The following is a 12872-nucleotide window of genomic DNA, read 5'->3' as shown; positions in this document are numbered from 1 at the left end:
TAGGAGTACCCTCCACCACACACTTCGTAGTGGTTTGCGCAGTATGTTTGTAGACGTTGATATTGCTATTTTCTGTGTGAATATTTTTTAAGCGATGTAAGGGAAAAATGTAGCCAGTGTAAAGAAAGAGATCGTTTGCAATATACTTTTGTATCCTGTTGTAGCGATGCAAGGGGGCATCGAATTCGTTATAAAAGTCAGTAAATTACTCAACGGACAGAATTTTTCAGTACAGGTATTTTGTTCATTTCAAGCAAGTGTCAATTCGTGACGTCATCGTCCAGACACGAGTTGACTGTGTCTCCCTCTACAGTTTTTGCCCTCTACAGCTCCCTCTGGTACCATGGAAGTCATTCCCTAATGTCTTAGCAGATGTCCTATCATCCTGTCCCTTCTCCTTATCAGTGTTTTCCACATATTCCTTTCCTCTCCGATTCTGCGTAGAACCTCCTCACTCCTTACCTTATATGTACACCTAATTTTCAACATTCGTCTATAGCACCACATCTCAAATGCTTCGATTCTCTTCTGTTCCGGTTTTCCCACTGTCCATGTTTCACTACCATACAATGCTGTACTCCAGACATACATCCTCAGAAATTTCTTCCTCAAATTAAGGCCGGTATTTGATATTAGTAGACTTCTCTTGGCCAGAAATGCCTTTTTTGCCATAGCGAGTCTGCTTTTGATGTCCTCCTTGCTCTGTCCGTCATTGGTTATTTTACTGCCTAGGTAGCAGAATTCCTTAACTTCATTGACTTCATGATCATCAATCGTGATGTTAAGTTTCTCGCTGTTCTCATTTCTACTACTTCTCATTACCTTCGTCTTTCTCCGATTTACTCTCAAACCATACTGTGTACTCATTAGACTGTTCATTCCATTCAGCAGATCATTTAATTCTTCTTCACTTTCACTCAGGATAGCAATGTCATCAGCGAATCGTATCATCGATATCCTTTCACCTTGTATTTTAATTCCACTCCTGAACCTTTCTTTTATTTAAATCATTGCTTCCTCGATGTACAGATTGAAGAGTAGGGGCGAAAGGCTACAGCCTTGTCTTACACCCTTCTTAATACGAGCACTTCGTTCTTGATCGTCCACTCTTATTATTCCCTCTTGGCTGTTGTACATATTGTATATGACCCGTCTCTCCCTATAGCTTACCCCTACTTTTTTCAGAATCTCGAACAGCTTGCACCATTTTATATTGTCGAACGCTTTTTCCAGGTCGCCAAATCCTATGAAAGTGTCTTGATTTTTCTATAGCCTTGCTTCCATTATTAGCCGTAACGTCAGAATTGCCTCTCTCGTCCCTTTACTTGTCCTAAAGCCAAACTGATCGTCACCTAGCACATTTTCAATTTTCTTTTCCATTCTTCTGTATATTATTCTTGTAAGCAGCTTCGATGCATGAGCTGTTAAGCTGATTGTGTGATAATTCTCGCACTTGTCAGCTCTTGCCATCTTCGGAATTGTGTGGATGATGCTTTTCCGAAAGTCAGATGGTATATAACCAGACTCATATATTCTACACACCAACATGAATAGTCGTTTTGTTGCCACTTCCCCCAATGATTTTAGAAATTCTGGTGGAATGTTATCTATCCCTTCTGCCTTATTTGACCGTAAGTCCTCCAAAGCTCTTTTAAATTCCGATTCTAATACTGGATCCCCTATCTCTTCTAAATCGACTCCTGTTTCTTCTTCCATCACATCAGACAAATCTTCACCCTCATAGAGGCTTTCAATGTATTCTTTCCACCTATCTGCTCTCTACTCTGCATTTAACAGTGGAATTCCCATTGCACTAGTAATGTTACCACCGTTGCTTTTAATGTCACCAAAGGTTGTTTTGTCTTTCCTGTATGCTGAGTCCGTCCTTCCGACAATCATATCTTTTACGATGTCTGCACATTTTTCCTGCAGCCATTTCATCTTAGCTTCCCTGCACTTCCTATTTATTTCATTCCTCAGCGACTTGTATTTCCGTATTCCTGATTTTCCCGGAACATGTTTGTACTTCCTCCTTTCATCAATCAACTGAAGTATTTCTTCTGTTACCCATGGTTTCTTCGCAGTTACCTTCTTTGTACCTGTGATGGCCCTTTTTAGAGATGTCCATTCCTCTTCAACTGTACTGCCTACTGCGCTATTCCTTATTGCTGTATCTATAGCGTTAGAGAACTTCAAACGTATCTCGTCATTCCTTAGTATTTCCGTTTCCCCTTCTTTGCGTACTGATTCTTCCTGACTAATGTCTTGAACTTCAGCCTACTCTTCATCACTACTATATTGTGATCTGAGTCTATATCTGCTCCTGGGTATGCCTTACAATCCAGTATCTGATTTCGGAATCTCTGTCTGACCATGATGTAATCTAATTGAAATCTTCCTGGCCTTTTCCAAGTATACCTCCTCCTCTTGTGATTCTTGAACAGGGTATTCGATATTACTAGCTGAAACTTGTTACAGAACTCAATTAGTCTTTCTCCTCTTTCATTCCTTGTCCCAAGCCCATATTCTCCTGTAACCTTTTCTTCTACTCCTTCCCCTACACAACTGCATTCCAGTTGCCCGTGACTATTAGATTTTCGTCCCCCTTTACATACTGCATTACCCTTTCAATATCCTCATACACTTTCTCTATCTGTTCATCTTCAGCTTGCGACGTCGGCAGGTATACCTGAACTATCGTTGTCGGTGTTGGTCTGCTGTCGATTCTGATTAGAACAACCCGGTCACTGAACTGTTCACAGTAACACACCATCTGCCCTACCTTCCTATTCATAACGAATCCTACACCTGTTACACCGTTTTCTGCTGCTGTTGATATTACCCGGTACTCATCTGACCAGAAATCCTTGTCTTCCTTCCACTTCACTTCACTGACCCCTACTATATCTAGATTGAGCCTTTGCATTTCCCTTTTCAGATTTTCTAGTTTCCCTTCCACGTTCAAGCTTCTGACATTCCACGCCCCAACTCGTAGAACATTATCCTTTCATTGATTATTCAATCTTTTTCTCATGGAACATCCCCCTTGGCAGTCCCCTCCCGGAGATCCGAATGGGGGACTATTCCGGAATCTTTTGCCAATGGAGAGATCATCATGACACTTCTTCAATTACAGGCCACATGTCCTGTGGATACACGTTACGTGTCTTTAATGCAGTGGTTTCCATTGCCTTCTGCATCCTCATGTCGTTGATCATTGCTGATTCTTCCGCCTTTAGGGGCAATTTCCCACCCCTAGGACAAAATTTTATGGATTATGAAATACAAGTTCTTGAAGTTTATTCAGAAACAGAAATGTTTGATTAATAATTACATGCCATAATTTATTTGTTTAATATAAAGGTGTTTTGAATTTTGTATGCATAAAAAAAGTTAATTTATGTGCAGCTTTTACTCTGAAAAGAGTTATCACTTAGAGTGCTTGAAGTGCATGTGTACAGTTCACTGATCTATGTGGTGAATTTTATTTTGTGATCTTTATCCAAATGGAGAGTAAATCCAGTTTCATTTAAACTTTACGTGAGATAGACACATCACGTCATTACAGAAGAGTCGTTTAGCCCATTAGGGAAAACTGAAACCTGCAAGCTCGATTTGAAATACGTTACACGCCAGTGCGTGATCAAACTGTCCAGTAAATTGCATACAGTAATTTCAAATGCAGTTGGACTTAATGCACAAAGTTGGAAATTAATTTTGAGTCAAGTGCTGAACTTGAAAAAAAAAAATGAACCAAAAGTTTATTCAAAATATCGAGGTCCAGTTTTAACTGAGACATTGCATCACCTTGTTGATTAAGTTGCCTAGCAACACTGTAAAGCAGCTTAATTAATTCATTAGAACGATTTGTGACATATTAAAGCCCATAACACACACAAAATGTTACATGAAGTTTGCTGACTGTATGAGTGTATTAAGAGTGTTTTCCTTTCCATAAATGCCAATAAACCGGCAGCTTCAAAAGTTAAATTATTACCTGTTGTGTAACTTCATTAATTGTCCTACACCACCACAGAACTTGTATCATGTCTCTTCACAAGAGATGTCAAGAAGCCAGGATAAACAAGAAGAAGAAAAAGACTAAAGAAGAGGCAGCATCAGTATACTGTCCTAGAATTGGTTCAAATGCATGCTTATACCAAATAGGTCTACTAGGGGTAAAGAACATATATACAAAAGGGCAGCATCTATGGTGACAGGTTTGTATGACCTGTGGGAGTGTCACAGAGATGCCGTAAAACCTGAACTGGCAGATGTTTAAAAATGGATGCCAGCTATCCCATTAATGGTTAACAAAGTTTTGGGAACCACAATTAAATGGGGTGTCTTTGACTACCATTTCCAATATGGATTGAGACAAGATGATACTAAATGCCATATGCATGGAGACATTTAAGGATTTAAGGAACCATTCCTCTAGTGTTCCATACACAAATCGAATGGGAAGAAACCCTAACATGGTAACCTCCACCACACACTCTATAATGATTTGGTTATATGTATTTAGATGTTGATATTGTTATTTTTTGTGTAAATTTTGTTTAAGTGACGCAAGGGCTGAATGGATGAACTCCAATGACGCATTTAAGGGACCAAACTACTAAGTCACTGGTTCCTCCATCGTGGGTTTGTCGAATCAATAAAATACTTCTAAACTGAAGAAGGTGGACATGTAAAATGACCATTAGCACGTTCATTGAGGATAGAAAATGTAGAAGTGAATAATAAAAACAGCTATAAAGGACAGGTAAAACCTGTAATGTGGGGATATTATGCTGACCAAAAACAGCCGAAAGCTTCCCAGGATGTGTCATGAGGAGAGAGCCACACTTGCGCATCCGACTGGCAGCCCCAGTCATTTATATAAAACTGATCAAAAATAATACAAGTAAATAAGATAATGTCCTTATATCATATTGCCTGACAAAAAGGTGAAGAATCCAGGAGAGGAGGAGGAGGAAACTAAATGAAACTTCACGGGTTGAGATGGCAGGTGATGCTACTTCGACGATTACAAAATTGAGTCAAATTTACAAAAAACTTGACAGTATCAGCCTGCATACAGTATGACATTGCACCCCCTTTGACTTGAATGCATATACTAATTCAGTTGGGAAGAATGTCTTAAGTTTGTTTCATCCTCTCTTGAGGCAAACTGGCAAACAACTGTTTTAATAGGTCCTTAATATACTGGATAATGGCAACAGAACAGAACTGATGTCTGAGCCGGTCTCTCGTGTTCTACTAGGGACAGATCTGGGTACCTTGCTGGCCATGGGAGTACCTCAACTTTGAGCAGACAGTTCATAGAGAGACGCCTCATGGGGACAAGCATTGTCCCGTTGAAAAACGAGCCCCGTGATAAAGTCATATGAGAGATAACACTCGAGGATGAAGGATGTCCGAGACATGCCGTTACACTATCAGAGTTCCCTCAATTATTAACATCTTTGACGAAGAGTCACATCCGATGAAACCAGGAGTAACACACTGCTGTACTTCTCCATAACATTGGAAGACTAGGATCTCTCCCCAGGTCACTCACCGACAATGGTCATCCAGTGTAGTGCAGAACTGCATTTACTTTTAAGCACAATGCAATGCCATTCATAAGCATTCCACTCTTCCCAGTCACGGCACCACTCCAAATACAGACTTTTATGTCTCACGTTAATGGTAGCCTAGACATAGGGCGGTAATTTTCTAGTCAGGCTGCTGCTAATCTCCAACCAATGATGCAGGATGACACAGAATATTGCAAGGAGTCTATTACTTGTTCTCAGGTGGGGAGCATAGACTTGAAGGTTTTACAGTGAGCTCGGTGCATATTACAGCGATCCTCACTTGTGGTAGTATGACTTGATAGACGAGAACTTTGACTAAGGATATGCCTGCTGTCACATCCTCATGCATTCCACCATCGAGCCACTGTTAGTAAGTCTAAACACTGCACAATTTGACTGGCCAGCTAGCAGATACTTACAATGAAGCTCCTTTCAGTCTCTATCGGGTATGTTAACAATATCTCAAACTAATAAGTTGAATCTCTGTCTCCATCACAACGGTCCCTTATATACCCTCCCAGGCCTACTAATAATACTAAAAGTGTACAACACTAATGCACTCTGGTGGCCAATCTACCTGTCTCTCAGAATTGCAACTGTAATGATTTCCCACTCACTATGAACTGTAGTTTACAACTCCCATTTCTATTGTAACATGCCATTACTGTTATGCACTGTTTCTGATGTTTGTGCCCATGAGATTCATTCTTGTTTTTGGCAACTAATGTTTTTGAAAGAAACATCATGTAAAAAAGGTCAGTTTCAGCAGCACTGCATAAGGCATTGCAGTTAGATCTTCTTCCTCTATTATCATCTTTCCCCAGTGACAGTCAGCTGCCACTTGCCATGCCATTTTTTCCAGTTTGACAGCAAACCTTCACTTGCTGCATACAAGTTACTGGCACCAACTTCTTTGTTAAATGCAGCTGCTTTTTCCTTTATTATCAGGTCACTGGAATTCCTTTGCTGTGTTGTTTTATGAACCATCTGTAAAGAGGAACATCCAGTCCTTCATTCTCACTCTACTGCATAGCCTTCCATTATGCCAACTCACTCTCCATCTGGGTTGCGTTCTATCACATATCATCATTCTTCTTTTTGATGTCATATACAGTTGCTTGTCCAGCAATGTACTGAGCAGCAGTGGCTTTGTGCTACAAACCTTGGTTCAACTTATCTAAAATTGCAGGTTTCTGCTTGAGATCTAGCTAAATGTGTTTCGTTTAAGAAACCATGCAACTGAAATGCAAAGAAACGAACAATTTCAAATACATATAGCACTGTTTAACATTGTAATTGACTAGTCACACTGTTGCATGCGATCATTCGTGGTTGTACATGTCATTTAAGCTAGAGTGACTAGAGGCCATGTGTGGGCCACATTACTGAGAGGACAGTCTACTGAGTGTTGGATCAGTGAGAGTTTAGTGTAACAAGATGAACAAAACTGGATAATAGAAAATTGTAGTTTCCGAGTAGACTTTACCTCGTCAGACAATATCACAAAGAAGCAGCAGAACACTGCAAGATGTAGAGTCTTTTACACCAGTTAGCAAGTTAGTTTTGTTTTAGGGCGCAAAAACAAATGGGGTCAAATGTGCCCAAGTCAGAACTGTAGAACATGAAAAAAAATAAATAAATAAAAAATAAAAATGAGTTAAAAGCGACTACATGTTAAGCCCAATCAACAGAAGGAAAGACAGCTAAAAGCAGGGACTTGAAACAGGGTTGACAGCTCACACGTCATCCACTAAACAGCCGATAACTCCAACGGCAAATAAATGAGAACATAAGTGGTTAAAAAGTGGGCATTCCATCAGGAAATGACAAATCATCAAAGGTTGAGGGCAATGAGCACAAAGTGGTGGGGGAGCACCACTTAACAAATGGTGATAGCTAAAGAGATAGTGCCCAATACGCAACCTAGCTAAAATGATCTACTAATGGCAAGAGGCCCGAGAGGAGGTTGTCCAAGCCACTGGGAGAGGCTCCATTCCCCCGGAGCTTGTTCCCATGAATGGAGGACAAGTGGTGATGCCAAAGCAACACCACCTGCTGACAGCCGGCAACAAAGAGATTATCGGAGGGAATGGAAGAACTAGCAGGCCGAGGTACGAGAACTGCATCCTTGGCAGCAGTGTCAGCGGCCTCATTTCCTATCAGACCTATGTGACCAGGAAGCCACATAAACATCACAGGGGCTCAATCAAGCAAGAGCAAGTGACGGCTTTCCTGGGTCTGTTGCACCAAGGGATGGACAGTGCATGGCACACGGAGGGTCTGAGAGAGTTGGAGAAGATGACATAACTGAAAAGCCTGTATCTCGAAGGGCTCTGCTGTAAATACTGAGTAGTGTTCTGGAAGCCGATACCAAGTTTTCAGTGCTAATGACAAAGGCACACCCAACAATATGTTCACTGTCAGTCCGAGAGCCGTCAGTGTACATGAATGTACTATCACTAAGTTTCGTGCGATGGTCGGTAAACTTATGGTGCTAGAGCAAGGCTGGAGTAGTGTCCTTAGGAAGAGAATGCAGGCCAAAGTGAAAATGGACCACCACACAAAGCCAAGGTGCTGAAGGGTTCACATAGTACTGGGAAAGGGGCAGGTAGAGTAAAGTTAAGCTGCCGGAGCAAGAGCCGAAAGCGAACTCCAGGAAGTAACAGAGAAGAGGGATGTGCCCAATACCAGCGATCAAAGAAGTCATCGAAAAAGGAGGCATAGATGCATAAACGAAACACCCATAGTCTAATTTTGAACAGACAAGGGACCAGTGCAAGCGTAGGAGGGTGGTCCAATCCGCTCCCCAGAAAGTAACACTGAGGACATGTAGGACGCTGAGGGATTGTGTATTGTGGGCAGCCAGGTAAGACACAGAGGAGGACCAAGAAAGTTTCCTATCGAGCATGAGCCCCAGGAATTGCATAGTTTCAACAAACAAATGAGCAACAGGCGCAAGATGTAAAGATGGTGGAAGAAACCAATTGCACCACCAGAAAGTCATACAAAAGGTTTTGTCAGTGGAAAAACAAAAGCAATTTTGAAACTTCCTGGCAGATTAAAACTGTGTGCCCGACCGAGACTCGAACTTGGGACCTTTGCCTTTCGCGGGCAAGTGCTCTACCATCTGAGCTACCGAAGCACGAGTCACGCCCGGTACTCACAGCTTTACTGATACTGGCAGAAGTTTCATATCAGCGCACACTCCGCTGCAGAGTGAAAATCTCATTCTGAAAAGCAATTTTCTTTGTTCCTTGAGTAAAGACGATCGAGACCTCACTGAAGACATCGCTCTTGAAGACAAGTCCGTGGAGAACTGCAATAGATCACAAAATCATCAACGAAAAAGGAGCCAGGGATGCCCAGTGGGAGACAGGCCATAATAGGATTTACGGCAATAGTAAAGAGGATGACGCTCAGGATGGAACATTGAAGCACATTGTTTTCCACGATAAAGGTGTCCGACAAGGTAGAATCCACACATAACTTGCAAGGTCAGTCTTTTAAAAATTCCTGAAGGAAATGGGGCATGTGGCCAAGTAAGCCCCATGTGTAGAAAGTACGGAGGATACCAATCCTCCAGCAGGTGTCAAAGGTTTTTTTCAAATCGAAAAACATGGACCCAGTATGGTATTTGAACAGAAAACTATTCATGAGATGAGTTGACAAAGTGACGAGATGGTCAACAGTAGAACAGGTCGCTCGAAATCCACATTGTGCAGTGGTCAGTAAATTGCAAAACTTGAGCCACTACACCAGCTGGCCACTATACCATCACCTTGCATTACTGAGCTTAGGTACGGGTATGACAGTGGCTTCACCCCAGTGTATGGGAAATGTGCCCTCTGCCCAGATGCGATTGTACATATGAACGAGAATGTGCTTGCCTGAAAGAGAAAGGTTCCACAACATCTGAATGCCATGGGGCTGAGGATCAGGATGATGTGAGAGCATGATCTACCTCCCTCATAGTAAAGGCAGCAGTGTAGCACTCACGGTTCTAAGAAGAGAAGGTTATCACTTGAGCTGCCTCTACTCATTTCTGATGGAGCAAGGCAGAATGATAGTGGGTGGAGCTCAAAATCTCCACAAAATAGCAGCCCAAAGTGTTGGAGATGGTATAAGAGCCCACTATAACATCATCTGCTATGGTCAGACCCGAAACTGGAAAATGGACCTTGGTCCCAAAGATCTGTCAGAGGTAGACCCACACAATGAAAGAGGGAGTGGAACTGTTAAAATAAATAGTAAAATAAATCCAGCTAGCTTTTTTTGCTATCCCAAAGAATGTGACGACACTGTGCATGCACCTGTTTATAACAAAAGTAGTTTGCCATCATAGGATGAGCAGATCTCCATGCGAGAATTGTGTTGCAGCATACCTCTGTCCACCAATGGACCAGGACATGGCACAGCAAAGAGGAAGTGCAAGGATTGGAATTTTCTGCAGTGCTATAGGTAATGTGTGTAAGATATTCTACCTGGTCATCACAATTGGGGAAATGTTGTTCATCGAAGGTCGCCAGGGAGGAGTAAAGCCTCCAGTCGGCCTTAGAAAGCTGCTCTAGTCAGCCTTACAAAGCTGCCATTTAGATGTGCATGTAGGTGGAGTAGGGGTCAGCAAACGGATAGCACTCAAGAAATGGCCACTCGAGTACATGTTGGAGAGAACGGACCACTCGAGATGATGGGCAAGCTGGGCAGTGCAGGAGAGGTCCAAATGGCAATAAGTGTGCGTGGAGCCTGAAAAGAACGTGGGTGCTCCCATGTTAAGGCAGATGAGGTTAAGTTGATTGAGAAGGTCAGCCAAGAGGGCACCTCTTGGACAGGTTCTGAGAGAACCCCAAAGGGGACGATGTGTAAGAAAGTCATCGAGCAGCAGGAAAAGATGAGGGAGTTGCCCAGTAAGCTGGAGGAAGTCTGCCCTCGTGATACCGAATCACAGTGGGATGTAAACGGTACAAATGGAAAAGGTCAAATGAGAAGGAAAATGCGTGCTGCAACAGCTTGAAGCTTGCAGTGGGTTGACTAGGAATGTCATCCTGGATGAGCAGCATGACTGCCCCACAAAATGGAATGCCAGCCTCAGTGGAAGGTCAAAGCAGACCAGTAAGAAATGTGAGAGTTCAACGTGGTTGTGAGGATGCAATTTTGTTTCCTGGAGGCAGGGCACAAGCGGACGCTGCGATTCAAAGAGCAGCTGTAGGTACTCTTTGTTGGATCAAAGGCTGCGAATGTTCAATTGGAGGAGAGACATGATATAGGAATGGGGAGCAGGGAAAAAAATGAAAAGGGTATCACCTCGGCACCCACTAAGTACTAGCCTTCAAAGACTCACTGCTACAGGGCTCAGAGGCTGGAAGTTCCTGCTCCATAGATCTAAAGAGGCACTGAATTATTCTTCTGTCAGTCTGTGGAGTCCAGGGCAGAAAAATGGTTGTCAGTGCCAACTGGCGACACTGAGGTCGGCCGGGTGAGGGTATCAAATGGCAACAACGTCAAAGAGGGTCTCCAACTCAGCAAAGGAGAAGACTGTTTCCCTTTGTTTGATTCCTTGAAGTTTTTCTGGTTGGCAGAGGAAGACTCAGACATTTGTTGGCTGGAGGGACTACGAAGTCTTCACGGGAGTATTCCTTCTGTCCTTTCCGCCCTGCCGGTTGGTTGGTTGGTTTTGGGGATTAAAGGGACCAGACTGCTACGGTCATCGGTCCCTTTTTCCAAATACAAAGAACACCCACAGAGAATAAAAACGAGGAACAGAATAGATCACAGACGATAGAGAACAAGAGAAACTGAGACAAAGAAAAGACAAAATGAACTAAAACCACACAGAGTGTGACGGTGGTTGGCCGACCATAGAAATAAAAAAGGAAAAGCCAACCACTTAGAAACACATCAAAAAAGCAGTTTAAAATCATAGGCCAAAGGCCAGAATCAACACAAAACAATAAGAGAAAACAGAAACACTCAGATTAAATGATAAAATCCCCCTGCCCGAATAAAACTTAAAACTAAGTCAGCCATAGTGGAGTCGTCTGCTAAAAGGGCAGGGAGCGTAGCAGGCAGCGCAAATGTCTGCCTGACCACAGCTAAAAGGGGGCAGGCCATCAAAATGTGGGTCACTGTCAAAGCCGCCACACAGCGACATAGAGGAGGGTCCTCCCAGCGCAGTAAATAACTGTGCGTCAGCCGGGAGTGGCCAATGCGGAGCCGGCAAAGAACTACTGAGTCCCTGCGAGTGGCTCGCAGGGAAGACTGCCACACAGCCGTCGTCTCCTTGACAGCACGGAGTTTATTGCGCATTGTCAGTTCGCGCCATTCATCGTCCCATAGCGCCAAGATTTTGCGGCGGAAGACTGCCCGCAAATCAGTCTCTGGGAGGCCAACGTCCAGAGATGGCTTACTGGTGGCCTCTTTCGCCAGGCAGTCAACATGTTCGTTACCCGGGATACCGACATGACCGGGGGTCCACACAAAGACCACAGAGCGGCCGCAACGGGCAAGAGTATGTAGAGACTCTTGGATAGCCATCACCAGACGAGAAGGAGGGAAACACTGGTCGAGAGCTCGTAAACCGCTCAGGGAATCGCTACAGATAACGAAGGACTCACCTGAGCAGGAGTGGATATACTCTAGGGCACGAAAGATGGCGACCAGTTCAGCAGTGTAAACGCTGCAGCCATCCGGCAAGGAACGTTGTTCGGAATGGTCCCCTAGAGTGAGCGCATATCCGACACGACCAGCAACCATCGAGCCGTCAGTGTAAACAACACCAGAGCCCTGATACGTGGCCAGGATGGAATAAAAGCGGCGGCGGGAGGCCTCTGGAGGGACTGAGTCCTTAGGGCCCTGTGCCAAGTCGAGCCGAAGGCAAGGGCGACGAACACACCATGGGGGTGTATGCAAAGTAGCCCGGAAAGGAGGTGGAACAGTGAAACCCTGAAGCCCAGAGAGAAGCTCTTTGACGCGGACCGCTATTGTACAACCAGACCGGGGCCAACATTCTGGCATACGGACGACCGACCGCGGGAACAGGAGACGATAGTTTGGATGCCCGGGCGAGCTTAGAACATGGGCAGCATAAGCGGCCAGCAAACGTTGGCGTCGGAACCGCAGTGGAGGTACACCTGCCTCCACTAGTACGCTGTCCACAGGGCTGGTGCGGAAAGCACCAGTGGCAAGGCGTATCCCACTGTGGAGAATTGGGTCCAGCACCCATAACGCAGATGGGGATGCTGAGCCATAAGCCAGGCTCCCATAATTCAGACGGGACTGGATTAACGCCTG

The 12872-nt window shown here is 43.9% G+C and overlaps 1 protein-coding gene across 4 annotated transcripts in view; it reads right to left on the bottom strand.

The window, feature by feature from the left end:
• The window catches only part of LOC126482528 (uncharacterized), a 95040-nt gene that overhangs the window by 53277 nt on the left and 28891 nt on the right, over nucleotides 1–12872 (bottom strand). The gene's annotated exons all lie outside the window — the stretch shown is intronic.

This window comes from Schistocerca serialis, chromosome 1 (assembly GCF_023864345.2).
Source record: "Schistocerca serialis cubense isolate TAMUIC-IGC-003099 chromosome 1, iqSchSeri2.2, whole genome shotgun sequence".
Classification (NCBI taxonomy): Eukaryota; Metazoa; Arthropoda; class Insecta; order Orthoptera; family Acrididae; genus Schistocerca; species Schistocerca serialis.
This window is presented reverse-complemented; position numbering and strand designations above follow the sequence as displayed.